Raw genomic sequence first — 13598 nt, 5'->3', positions numbered from 1 at the left:
ATTAAAGGAAATTTTGGCAGGAAATGGTGTTAACTGACTTCACATGGTTAATGAAAAAGAGTTGGTCAGAGTCAGTGTGAACCGAGTTCGCTCGGTTGCCAAAAGATTTTGCAAGTTCACAGTATTAATTGAGTGTCTATTGGTTAACATAGGGAATCATTTTAGGACTAGTGTTTACCAAGCTACATTGGCTAATGAAGGATTTTTGTTAATTTGGGATATGAAGTTTAATTATTTCAAGTATTGATTTCACATGACTAGGGTGATGATTATTGGTCATTGTAATATTTATTGAGTCGACTTGACAATTTGAACTATATAAATATAAGGTCAAGTTGTGATTTTTAAAGTATGCAAGTGTATTGACTAATTGAGAAGGAAAGTGTGAGTGAACTTGAAGGATGGTCTAATATCATTGTGGAGTAGCAAAGTAATATTTGATTAGGAAGGATCTAGTGTGAAGCAGAATAGAGATCTATAATCAAAAATTCAATTGCATCATATTTAGGTCATTTCACTATTACTCTCTAACCATTGTAGTAGTGATTCAAATTTTCTTAATAGAGTTGGTTTAACAGCCATTTGTAAATCCTCTAACAGGGTGACAGTTCCATTGAATTGTTTTAAAGACCTGTCACAAGGCCACTCCTTACAGGATGATTAAATCCTCTAACAAAGTCACACCTAATAGTGTGTTTTGTAACCTTTAACCAAGTTGGCTCCTAATAGTGCTCACTTCAGAAGAGTGAAAAATAGTAACTAGTTACATCAGTGATTTTTCTCATATGGAGTTTCCACATTAAATATGGTGTCTCATGTTAATTTCTTTTTCTCTCATGTTTGCAAGTTATTACTATTGATGTTAGATCTGCTAAAGTTAGACATACTCTGCATTTATCAAGTTACAACATTTTTCAATCTATTTATTGAGTGATAGTAGTAATTAGTTCTATTAGACATCTAAGGGATCTATGAAATATTTTTGTGGTAAATAATTCACCCCCCCTCTCAGTTACTCCATTTATATTTCCAACAATTGGTATCAGAGCTTTTGGTGCTTGCAGGAAAGGTTTCAAGGACCTAAGCTAAAGATCAGGATGTCTTACAAAAGAAAAACTCTAAAGCTTAATAGAGATAAGTTTTCAGCATGGTAGGGACTTATGAGACTTCATCTAGCTTCCATTGGTGATTCAGGATGCAAATATCTTAATAAAGAATGCATAGCTCCTATTGGTACATTATCTATTGGAGATATTGCTAAGAAAGAGAACCATAACACCATGATGATAGATATTGCATCTTCTCTTAGCTATGAAGAATTTGATGAGATCAAGGACTACAAAACTACTTTTTAAATGTGGAACAAGCTAAACAAAATCTACAGTGGTGATGACAATGTGAGGAGAGCCACAATAGAAAGCCTTAGAGGACAATTTGATTAGATGAGATTGAGAGAAGATGTAAATATTGCCAAATATGTGGAAAGAGTTAAAGTTAGTGTCAGTGCAATCAGAGCTTCTAGAGGAGACATCAAGGATGAAACTATTGTATGTAAAGTTCTCAAAATGTTACTTCCTATCTATGCAATTAGAGTATCTACTATTCAAGAAAGAAGGTGTGAGGAAAATCATAAGATAACTTTGGATGCCATAATGGGAAGATCGATAGCTTTTGAGCTAGACAACTATGAAAATTATGTTATAGCTTCTAAGAATATTGAATCTACATTTGAGGCAAAAATTTCACTTAAGGAGAAAGGCAAGAAAATAAAGAACATTCAGTTAGAAAGTGAAAAAAAATAATAGGAAAGTTCTAATGGTGATCTTGAAGTTGTTGAAGCATTGCTTGCAAGAAAATATTCTAGAGGTAGAGGAGAATACAAAGGTAAAATTCCCTTAATCTATTTTTCATGTGAAGAAATTGGTCATATTATTTCCAGGTGCCCAAACAATGAAAGGAAGGATGAGAAAAAAAGTCACAATTAAGATGGTAAGAAGGATTTCAAAAATTGCAAATCATTCAAGGACAAAGGTAAGAAAACTTGTTTCATGGCTAAGGATTCTGATAATAATAAAGATGAGATAGTTTACATTGCTATAAAAGATGAATATGATGATGAAGGAGATAAGATGGCACTTGCCTCTCATGTAACCAAAAATGATACATGGATCATAGATAGTGGATGTTCACATAATATGACTAGAGATAAGAAAAAGTTTGAATACTTTGAAGACTATGATAGTGGTAGTGTAAGATTTGGAAACAATGAACCTTGTTGCATAAAAGGGAGAGGCCGAATCTCATTGATTAAAGAACTTATATGTGACAATTCTTATTGGGTTGAAGGACTAAAATATAATTTTCTAAGTGTGGCATAGCTAATTAACACTGGATTCAAGGTAGAATTTATGCATGGGTAGGCAAGATTGTTCGATGACAAACTCGAAAACTAATTAGATCAAGCAAAAAAACAAAAGGTAACCTACTTTATTTTGATCTTGGTGATTGATCATATTTTATTGCTCAAGTTGAAGAAAGTTGGTTATGGCACAAAAGGTTATGTCATATAAATTTTGATAACATAGTAAAGATAAGAAAATTTAGGAAAGTAAGAGGTATTCCTATTATGAAGAAAATAGATGTTGGTTTATGCAAGAACTATCAAATTAGAAAAATGGGAAAGACATGTTTTAAAAGAAAAAACTATCAATATGAAGATATCTTAGAAATTGTGCATATTGATTTGTGTGGACCTATTGGAGTACAAAGCTATAATGCAAAAAATTTCTTTATTCTTTTTGTTGATGACTACTCTAGCATGATGGTTGTTATTTATTTAAGAGAGAAGTTAGAAGCATTTTAGAAATTCAAATAGTATTTGGCAAGAGTAGAGAAAGAAATAGGAAAAATACTAAAATGCCTAAGATTAGATAGAGGTGGTGAACTCATCTCTAATGAATTTAACAACTTTTGCATTCAAAGAAGAATCAAAAGATAGGTATCAACCCCTAGAACTCTTGAGAAGAATGGAATAGCTGAAAGTAGAAATAGATCCATCATGGATTGTGCAAGGAATTTAATGATTGAAAAGAACATTGCTATCAAATACTGGAAGGAAGCTATCAACATTGCAATTCATACTTTGAACCGAGTTCAGTTGAAGAAAGTTTTAGACAAGACTCCCTATGAATTGTGTGTGGCTACAGACCCAATGTAAGTTACTTGAAATTATTTGGAAGTAAATGTTATATCTTCAAAGAATCTAGAAAAGGCAAGATGGATGTAAAAGGTGATGAAGATATATTCTTTTGATATTCTTGCAGCAGTAAGGTGTATAGATGTTTAAATCTATCTAATCATAAAATCATAGAAAGTGTTCATGTGAGAATTGATAAGTTTGTAGAAAGGATTGAAAAAGAAAGAAAAAGGAACCAGAAGATTACAGGAGATTTGTTTACATCGAACCTAATACATTGCTAGATACATCTATTAATAAGGAGACTTCATCTTCCAAGCCTAGTATAGTTACCAAGTTGCAAGAAGTTCAAACTGAGTCACGAGGACCCGAGTCACATTCTAAAGCTATCAAGCCAATGCCTATTGAGTCTAAGAAACCAAAGCTAGAAGTTGAAATTTGAAATGAAGACAATGAAATTCAGTCAAGAGGCAAAGATCCTATATTGGCCAAGTATGTTAGAAGGCATCATGCACCTAGTCAAACTATTGGAGATAAATTCGAAGGTACTATGACAAGAAGTAAGCTAAAAGGTACACGTTTACTTGCTGATTTCAAACCTCGAAGTGTTAAAGATGCATTGAAAAATGAAAATTGGATTGAGGCTATGAATGAAGAAATAGAATAGATAGAAAAGAAAAAAACCCGGACTCTTGTACTTAGGCCCAAAGATAAAAATGTGATTGGAACAAAATGGATATTGAAAAACAAGTTAAATAAAGATGGACAAGTATCAAGAAACAAGGCGAGATTGGTGTGTAAAGGATATTCTCAAGAAGAAGGAATTGATTATGGTGAAACATTTCCTCCTGTTGAAAGATTAGAAGGTTTCAAGACCTTACTTGCATATGCAACACATAAATAATTTAAGGTATATCAGACAAATGTTAAATCTACATTTCTCAATGGTATTCTTGATGAAGAAGTCTACATTGAACAACTAGAAAATTTTGTTGATCCAAATAAGAGGGACATGGTTCGTAAGATGCACAAAGCTTTATATGGTCTAAAACAAGCTCCTAGAGCATGGTATAAGAGGTTGCACAACTATCTTATATAGATAGGCTTCTAGAGAACTAATGATAACAGTAGTTTGTACATCAAGGAAGGACCAGATAACAAGATTGTATTGGTAGAAATATTTGTGGATGACACTCTATGTACAGGGAATGATGATCTATGCAAATAAATTTTAGAGAAAATGAACAAAGAATTTGAAATTTTTATGTTTGGTGAGATTAAGTTCTTTGTTGGATTGCAAATACAACAAAGTGAGAATGCTATCTACATCACTTAGTCTAAGTATATAAAAGAGATACTCAAGAAATTTGGAATGGAAGATTATAAACCAATTGAAACCCCCATGTGTACTGGATAGAAAGTTACCAAGGATGATGATTCTAAAGAGGTAGATCATACCTTATATAAATCAATGATTGGGAAACTATAGTGTGTAGTTCAAACAATGCTTGATATTGCTTTAGCAGTTGGTATAGTGGCGAGATTCTTGGCAAAACCTAAAGAAAATCATATAATGGCAATCAAAAGAACCTTGAGATATTTGAAGGGCACTAAAGACTATGATTTATGGTATAAACTTGGAGGAAATTTGGACCTAAAAGTGTTTACTGATGTTGATTGGGTAGGAAATCTTGATGACAGAAAGAGCACAAGTGGTGGAGCATTTTTTCTTGGTAAAAGATTGGTATCTTTGATAAAAAGAATTCAAAAATGTACATCCTAATCCACAGCAAAAGCAAAAAATGTTGCAACAGCACTAAATTCTTCTAATATTGTTTGGTTTAAATTGTTGTTAAAAGGTATGAAGGTTGAAATCAAGGAACCAGTTGTCATGTTTTGTGATAATACAAATGCAATCAACATATCAAAGAATCTATTAATGCATTCCAAAACCAAACATATTGCTATAAAATATCATTTTTTTAGAGAACTGGTGCAGGACAAAGAAATTAGATTGGAATATGTCCATACAAAATAATAGATTGCAGACATATTTACCAAGCCATTACTTAAGGATGCATTCTTCTATCTAAGACGTAAGTTAGGGGTCATTCCCCTATCTAAAGCTCACTAAATAAAGTTTTAGTGATGCGTCAATAGGAACCTAGTTAAAGATACTATTATTTGAAGCAGCATAATTAAGATAATATTTCATATGAATTAGTACTCAAGGTACATTGATACTCATTTGGTATGTGTTGTCTTTGGCATGTGTTATCAAAGAGGGAGATTTTACTGTCATATCTTTCTAAAATTTCTTTGAAGAGATACACTTTAATTCCTTCATAAAGGGAGATTACTACATATAAGAGAAGCTTGTGATATAAAATCAAAGATGGAGAAACTTTCTATCAGAGAAAGCCTTGTTCTCAAATTTCATTGTGCTATGTTGTGTTGCCATCAATGCCAAAGAGGGAGATTTTTGGATACAACTGTCTAATTGTGTGTTGTCTTTGATATTACAAAAATGTCATATCAGTTGTCAATTAGTGCTTACTGAGATCACTTGGTTAGGAAGATAGTTTTTCTTTTCTATCAAGCATTTCTAGAGATTACTCTACAAAGACTGTGTCTACTGAGCTCACTCGAGCATCAAAGGAAATTCTGGTAGGAAACAATGTTAACCAAGTTCTCATGGATAACAAAGGAAAGTTGGTTAGAGTTAGTGTGAACCGAGTTCACTTAGTTGCCAAAGGATTCTATAAGTTCACAGTGTTAATTGAGCATCTATTGGTTAACATAGGGAATCATTCCAGGACTAGTGTTTACTGAGCTAGGATAGCTAATGAAGGATTTTTGTTAATTTGGGATATGAAGTTTAATTATTTCAAGTATTGATTCCAGCCAACTAGCGCAATGATTATTGGTCATTGTAATTTGTATTGAGCTAGCTTGACAATCTAAACTATATAAATATAAGGTAAAGTTTTGATTTCTAGAGTATGCAAGTGTATTGATTGATTGAGAAGGAAAGTGTGAGTGAAATGTAAGGATGGTCTGATATCCTTGTGGAGTAGCAAAGTAATATTTGATCAGGAAGGATCGAGCGTGAAGAAGAATAGAGATCTATAATTAGCAATTTAGTTGCATCATATTCAGGTCATTTCATTGTTACTCTCTATTACCACACTCATATTTTTCCTTATGATATAAAGCATCCCATGCTTGAGTGATTACTTGATCGTGAAGTTGAACTTGAATTTTTAATTAACTTCAAGTTCAAGTTTGAATCCTCCATTTTTATTTCCTGTATCAAAATCAACATTCATTATCTTGAGTCAATCCTTTCCAAGGTGAAGTCGAAGTTGAAGTTGGGGAAACTCAAACTTCAACTTCAACTTCAATATCATTTTTGTGCACTAATGTTATGTTTTCAAGTAGGCATTCATTTTCAAAGTCATTGGTGACATTTTCCAAGGCACATGAAATAATAAATAAGCATATTTAAGAGGCACATGTCTTGATATGACAAGATTTGGGAAAAGGGAAAATTTGTCATTTCATGATGACATGTAGCATTAATAGGCATGCAGATTTGATCGACATTTAATAAAAAATCACTCAGAATGTCATTTTGGGTGTACGACACATGAATAGTAATTATTATATTTCCTTTCTATATATGTACTAAGATTTTCTTCATAAGTTATCACTTAAATTCACTTTTTAGCCATTTTATTGCTCATTCTGCCATTTGCAAAAAGAAAATCTCGGTGTCATCTGGTAGGAAGAATGGGTTACAAGATAAGATTTGTCAAGCTGTAAGTGCATCACCATTTCCCTCTGTGATTTTTCTTGTGCTAGATTTTGTTTTGAAAGGTTTCAATTTTCATCTCCTAGACTCTGTCACTCTATAGCAAGCCATGACATTATTTCGCCCCAAAATACCCAAATTGGAAAAACCATGTCTCCTTAGCTCTTTACCTAAAATTTGTGACACATTTTTGGTTAACAAAAGCTTGACCGACATAATTGAAAGAGCTAAAAATGCCCAGTCAGGTCCTATCTACCAAAAACTAGTGAATAGTGGGTTGCTTGAACTTGCCGCATTCCCTGCAGCTATTACATGCCCAAAGTTAGTCATTGAATGTGCAAACCACTATGATCCTAACATAAGATGTGTCAAGAAAATCTCATGGGAGGTAGTTGTCAAAATCAATAGGACTAGTGTTTACTCAGCCTTTAGGATCCCTCATAGAGACCCCTATTAACCATGGACATTTGAGGAGGTTGAACACCTACATGTTGAGAGGAAAAATAGTTATGACAATAAAGTAGCCTACTCTTGGCTCCTAAAACTAGTAGAAGGTGGTTCAAGGTTGCCCAAACCTTTAACCATTGAATATTTCATCAAAGAAATTACAAATTTTGTACTTTTGTTGAACAAGGCAAAGGAAATGAGCATGCATTTCATTGGGAAGCATGAATGTATTTCTTCATCCAAAAGATTTTTGAAGGGGATAAGTTCATCTATTGGGCTAACCTAATTGCTAAGAATCTACATAAGGCTTTAGTGGTTGCCAATAATTCTGGTCCATTTTTCCTATCCTTTTTTCTAGTTTATGTCTTGGAAGATTCAAAAGAATGGGAAGGCCTTCCACATTCACCATGGATAGATGAAATGTCTATTTACCTATACTATAGTGATCTCCAAGAGGTTGCTCTGTGTAAAGAATTTAGAAGAGTAAATGATGTCTTCCTAGGAAAGCTAGTTTTCGAGCTTCAAGGTCATGAAAATAATATACTATCAGAGGAAGCAACGCAAGCTATATAAGTATATGGTTGTTTCTACATTCAATTCCCTAAGTTTACATACATCAGAATGGGTGGTTATTTAGGTGAACCATTAAAGTTGCCTTGATATTGCTTAGATCATGTTGTTTTCTCTAAAATGTGTAGACAATTTGTCTTAGTGGTGGAATCTTTTGAAATTTCCAAAAGGTCTTCTTCTATTTTCTTTCTTATTGAAATCAGCCACCACAAATGCCCTAATCTAAAAAAAGCCATGTTGACAAGAGAAGCATTAACCTAGCTATGCTTAAAACCTTTTTCTCCTCAAGAAAATTTTGATTACACGGTATTTATTAGGGACAATTTTAAAAATGCAACTTCTTTCATTCACATTTCATAGTTAGAGGATTACTGGGAAAATTGTCCTGATGAGCTTGAAGTAAGAAAAAGGTTATGGTTGAGGCTAACAATTAAACAAATTAATATATTTAATGTTGATCTTGATTCATATGGGTTAAAAGAGGAGGATTCAGAATAAGTAATTGATCCATTTTATATTGATCAAGTTGAATGTATGTCTATTCCCAAAATTGATTAGGGTAAAAGAGAAGAGGATGATTTGTTTTCTCACACTAAGGATGTGCTGATTGGGACTGAGAATTGGCCAAAATCAAAAAATATTTTCACTCCCAATCCATCTAAGAAGTCCTTGAAAGCCAAAAGTAAAAAGGCTTTTCAAAAGCAAAAATCTATAACTAACCAAAGTGTTCATGGTCACATTGCAGGGTTAGTTGAAGTTGATGTTGAAGCAATCCCACGATGACTTCAACTTCAAGTTCAAGTAGAAATGTTCTAGCTCAAAGAAAATTTTATCATACAAAAGAAAAGATACAGTGATAGTTGATTTGGAGGCTGCATAAATCAAGTTTGAATCACCAATGGCAGACCATGTGCCAGAATCCTAGAAATCACTAGTAAACACTAAAAGTCAAGAAGATAACCTTGCCTTGACTAAGTTTTCCCCTATAGCCAATAAGGGACTAGTTACACCCAAATGGTTGGAGGCCTCTATTGAAAGAAAATGGAGTATGGTGCCCCTCTCAATGCCAATTGATGATTTGGTTAGTAAATGTTTGGGAAGAACATATAAGATGAAGAAATCTACAACATAATCAAGAATCAAGTATGAAAAAAATTCAGGGCATTGGTCCACCGAAATAGCCATGCCACTAGATGGGAGCTTGCAAGAATCTCTAACCCCTCAAGATTATCAAATAACAAAGCTTGACTTGGGAAAAGGAAACCATGCAGTAAATATGGAGTTTTTCGAAGCTTATAATAAGAAGATTGCACATAGGGTGTGGAAGGATGGATAGGATGAACAAGAAATGAAGGAGACAATAAAGAAGATGGCATACTATATCAATTCTATCCTACACCTAGAGGCAAAGCCTATTAATGAAATGTCAACCATAGTAGATGTAACTTCCATAACCAAGAAATAATTGCTTGATAATCTGTAGAAATGCAAGGTAGTTGCAAAGACAGTAGAGGAGTGGGTGCAGGGTGTCCTAGATGACACTGTGAAGTAGATAAACCTCTTGGATAAGGCTTCAAAAGAGATTTCTTCCATCACCAAAAGGGTAGATCCAAGTAATGAAGGGTATGAAAAATAAAGAAACAATTGACCAAAGGTGGTGATATGGATGGAAGATATCGAAGAATTTGGACTCCAAAAATTTTAAACTAAATGTCCTATAGCCAATTAGGATGAGAAAACCTTGTATGCAATCAAGGATTGTATTAAGTGGAGGAATGAAGCATTAGTACAAGGTGTGATTGAAATCAAGGAAGTCATGTAGGGATTCAAAGTCATACATGAAATAACTCAAGGGGACCTCAAATAGTTTTGAAACACTGCACAGGAAAAGAGGATGACTCTATTGCCCAAGCAATGAAAGTGATCAAAGAAGTCCAAAAGAAATTCTAGGAGCTCCAAGATAAGAAAATGCTGACTAAGTAGGATTTTTTTAATGTCGCACACACTGAAGCCATGCTGATAATTAACCTAAAACACTTGGAAATGCACGAAGAAAAGATAGAAAAATTGAAGGAGAGAGAAATATGGAAACAATAGCTCACTTACATTGGCCTACCTCATCAATCTTTTATCTTTGCATTTTTAGCTACCAAAAAAGCAAGGAAAGTAGAGAGGAATGCGGCTAGTGTGGATAGTACTACTTGATCAGGATGCCTAGTTCAAGATAGTTGTCATTTTTTCCTATTTTTATTTTCATGCATTTTAGCTAATGTAGTTATGTTAACTAAAGACTATTTTACTCCTGGTGGCGTAATTTTGGAAACTATCTAGCCCCATATCTTATATAAATGTAATAATTAGTATGGCATAGGTGGAATCTCTAGCAAACTGATAAGAAAAACTTCTTTTGTTTTAGGTTTAATCCTAAGTTTTTGAGGATAGCATTTCAGATAATCAACAAACATAAATAGAACTCTATAGTTTGATTTTGCTAAAAGCTTTTGGAGATAGATATTATTGTCTATTTCTTTCAATCTATATTTCTAAAAATACTATTTATATTAAAAAAAATTTGCTGTGTTTGTCATTTATTTTGAGATTGCCTATTCAAAATTTGAGGAGCTATGAGAGGAGAATTTCACTTGATTTGCCTGCTTGTTTGCTTAACTTTTAAATTATGTGGATAATATTGATAGTTAAGATCAAGTGGTTCTTTAGCATTTAGATTTGTTTTATATTGATGAAATAGAATAAGTTGATTTAGTATTTCAAAAACTAGTATTTTGAAAAGATCTCTTCTTTGGAGTAAAGATTGAATAGTTATTCTTTTGTAATAAAGGTAGTTGTGCTTGCTTTTGAAGAAAACACTTTAAGTAGAGAATTCCTAAATATTTTTTAGGAATTCAATTTGTTGGTATACATTTTTCTCTACTTTGAATATCAAACCATTTGAGAAAAATTGTTTACTAACAATTTTTTTTGGCAACTTCACTGGGGAAGACAAGAAATTTTTTTATCTCATCATGATACTTTTGGAATATTCAAATGGGAATAAAGCTTCTGAGAGCGGGGGGGGGGGCGGCTGTGAATCAAAAGTACTAAAATTTGACCATTAAAACCCTTTTAATTAAAACTAGAGTGCATGCATTTAAACAATTATGAAAAGCACATAAGCATCACCACATAACACTTAAGATTTGCTAACCCAGAAACCCCGCAGGAATAAGAAGGTAAAACTATGGTGGGGATGATACCCACAAAATCACTGCAGTAGTAAAGTTTAACCACTTCTGGTGGTCTGCCTTGTTAAAGGCCTGCCCTGTTAAAGGCTTTTACACTGTATCAATAGTGACTTGGTTAAAGGATTTCAAAACACTTTACATGAAGTGTTACCCTGTTAAAGTATTTAATCACCTATTTAAAGGATCTACAAAATAGCTGTTAAGCTAACCTATCACCATAGTATTTTCATTCTAATACAATTTCTAGAGTGTATTAGGTACAATAAACCTAATAGATTACAATCCTTCGATTGTTGAATACATGCACTTGATCTCCTTTCTCTGATCTTGATCCTCTGAGATCTGATACTCTTTTCTCTGAAATAGTTTTCCTTACACACTCTTGTCCACTCTCATTCTTTTACAATGAAATTTCATCTTCCTTATAAAGACATTCAAGGATTTAGGGTTAGGTATGGATCTACGATCCATATTCAATCTCTATTTCCCGCTCATTGTTTGCACTTCTTCCATTGGTTGTATGCCTTCATCATTTTTCTTATTGGCTACATGTAGATTGCATAGGAAATAAAAAATATTTGATCTTATCATTTAATCCTTCAAGATTTTTTATATGTCGACCATGAAAACAGTTTACATATGAATTAATGAAGTTACAAACTCATATGTACATTCTGTGTTACTCAGCACTTGCTGATTCCAGATGCTCGACACTAATAACAAACTGTCTTACTTGGCTCTTGTTGCTTTTCTGTATTGCTCGGCATCATCTGTGACTCACTACTTGAATATCACTCAGCACTTGTATCATGCTCGGCACCTAAAGTCATTCGACACTTGAACTTCACTCAACAACTGATCTTCACTTGGCACCTAAACTTTACTCAGCACCTGAAGGCTACTCGGCACCTGAAGATCACTCGACACCTGAAGTCTTTCTTGACTCAGCTCATGTTGTGGCTCGGCATACATGGTGTACTCAGCTCCAATATAGAAGGTGATTAAGTGTGTTGGCACTCAAGTGTCAAAAACCATTCTAAGACTAATAGATACATTATTTTAGATCTTAGTGCACAAGCCTAGAAACTCAAAACAAGTCTAGAATAGTTTACACAAGTTAATCAGGTACCTGAGAGAGAAGAAGAAAGGGTCAAACTTATTAGGAGAGTACCTATTTCTTAAGGAGAAATAGAGTAATAGATGTTGATGCTGCCCAAAGGCTAGCTATTGAATTAGAAGATTACCTTCTAGCTATAGGAAAATGTAAATGAGAAATGAAAACTTCTAAATCTCAACCATCTACGTTAGAAAAATCAGACCCATTAGTTCAGAAACTCATGAATGATGTGATGACTATTAAAAATAAAATTCCTAAGATGAAGACCCATTACCAAGATATTCCAAGAAAATATCCAGGACAAAGTAGCTTTCAAGTAAAATAGATTACTTTACCCCCAAATCAGCAAAGATTGCAAATTGAAGTCCCACCTAATAAGAATAACATGTGTGTTTTCCATCTTACCAATGATCATGAAGGAAGTACTTGTCTTGAGAATGTAAGATATTAGCTACTTGAAATAGAAAAGGTAGCCACAACCAATGTAAAAATAGAGGAAGAACCTTCTAAGAAACCTGGAGATTTTGTAAGCTAAATTACCTTGAACATGAATATGATTCTGATAGAGGTAGTGAAATACTTTTAAACTTAGAAGAAGCTTCATGTTTAGTTTTAACCTGTGGATAAAGAGCTGCTACAGCTGATGTTTATACTAAAAATAATTAAACTCCTAGTCAGGCAAAGGAACTAAAGGTTAAAGGGGAAAATGAAGGAAATTCATCATCCATATAGATAGCTATTCCTCAAATCTTGAAGAGGTTTGATTCTGATTCTTTGTTTGACATTATTGAGTTCTGTAAAGCATCCAAAATACAAATTTCCACTACTAAATATTTAAGAATGAATCATAGAGAACTTAATAAATTGATTAAATATGTTCATCAATCTCCCCCTGATATAGTATCTAAATAAATCAATGAAGTCAAGATCTCAGGGAGTAATGAAATGTCTGCCAAACAAGAAAGAGGATTTTCCTAGAGCAAGAAACTTGAAGTGCAAGCATTTGATAACCGAGAAGAGATAGTCCAACCAGAAAAAGTTAGCCCTAAACTTTCCTTTGCTCATAAACCTTAACCAATTTATGTATCCCTCTTCCTTCATGGTTTTAAGCTAAGCAATTGCATCATTGATTTAGGTGCTTCTGATAACATAATGCTAGTAGCAGTGGCAAAAGCTCTTGATCTTCCTTTAACCAAAACCCTCGATAAATAT

The 13598-nt window shown here is 33.4% G+C and overlaps 1 pseudogene; it reads left to right on the top strand.

Annotated features, from left to right (window-relative positions):
• Positions 1-13598, top strand: part of LOC149543626 (alpha-humulene synthase-like) — a 120268-nt pseudogene that overhangs the window by 60523 nt on the left and 46147 nt on the right.

This window comes from Cupressus sempervirens, chromosome 8 (assembly GCF_028749045.1).
Source record: "Cupressus sempervirens isolate cs-2001-9-10 chromosome 8, ASM2874904v1, whole genome shotgun sequence".
NCBI lineage: Eukaryota > Viridiplantae > Streptophyta > Pinopsida > Cupressales > Cupressaceae > Cupressus > Cupressus sempervirens.
This window is presented reverse-complemented; position numbering and strand designations above follow the sequence as displayed.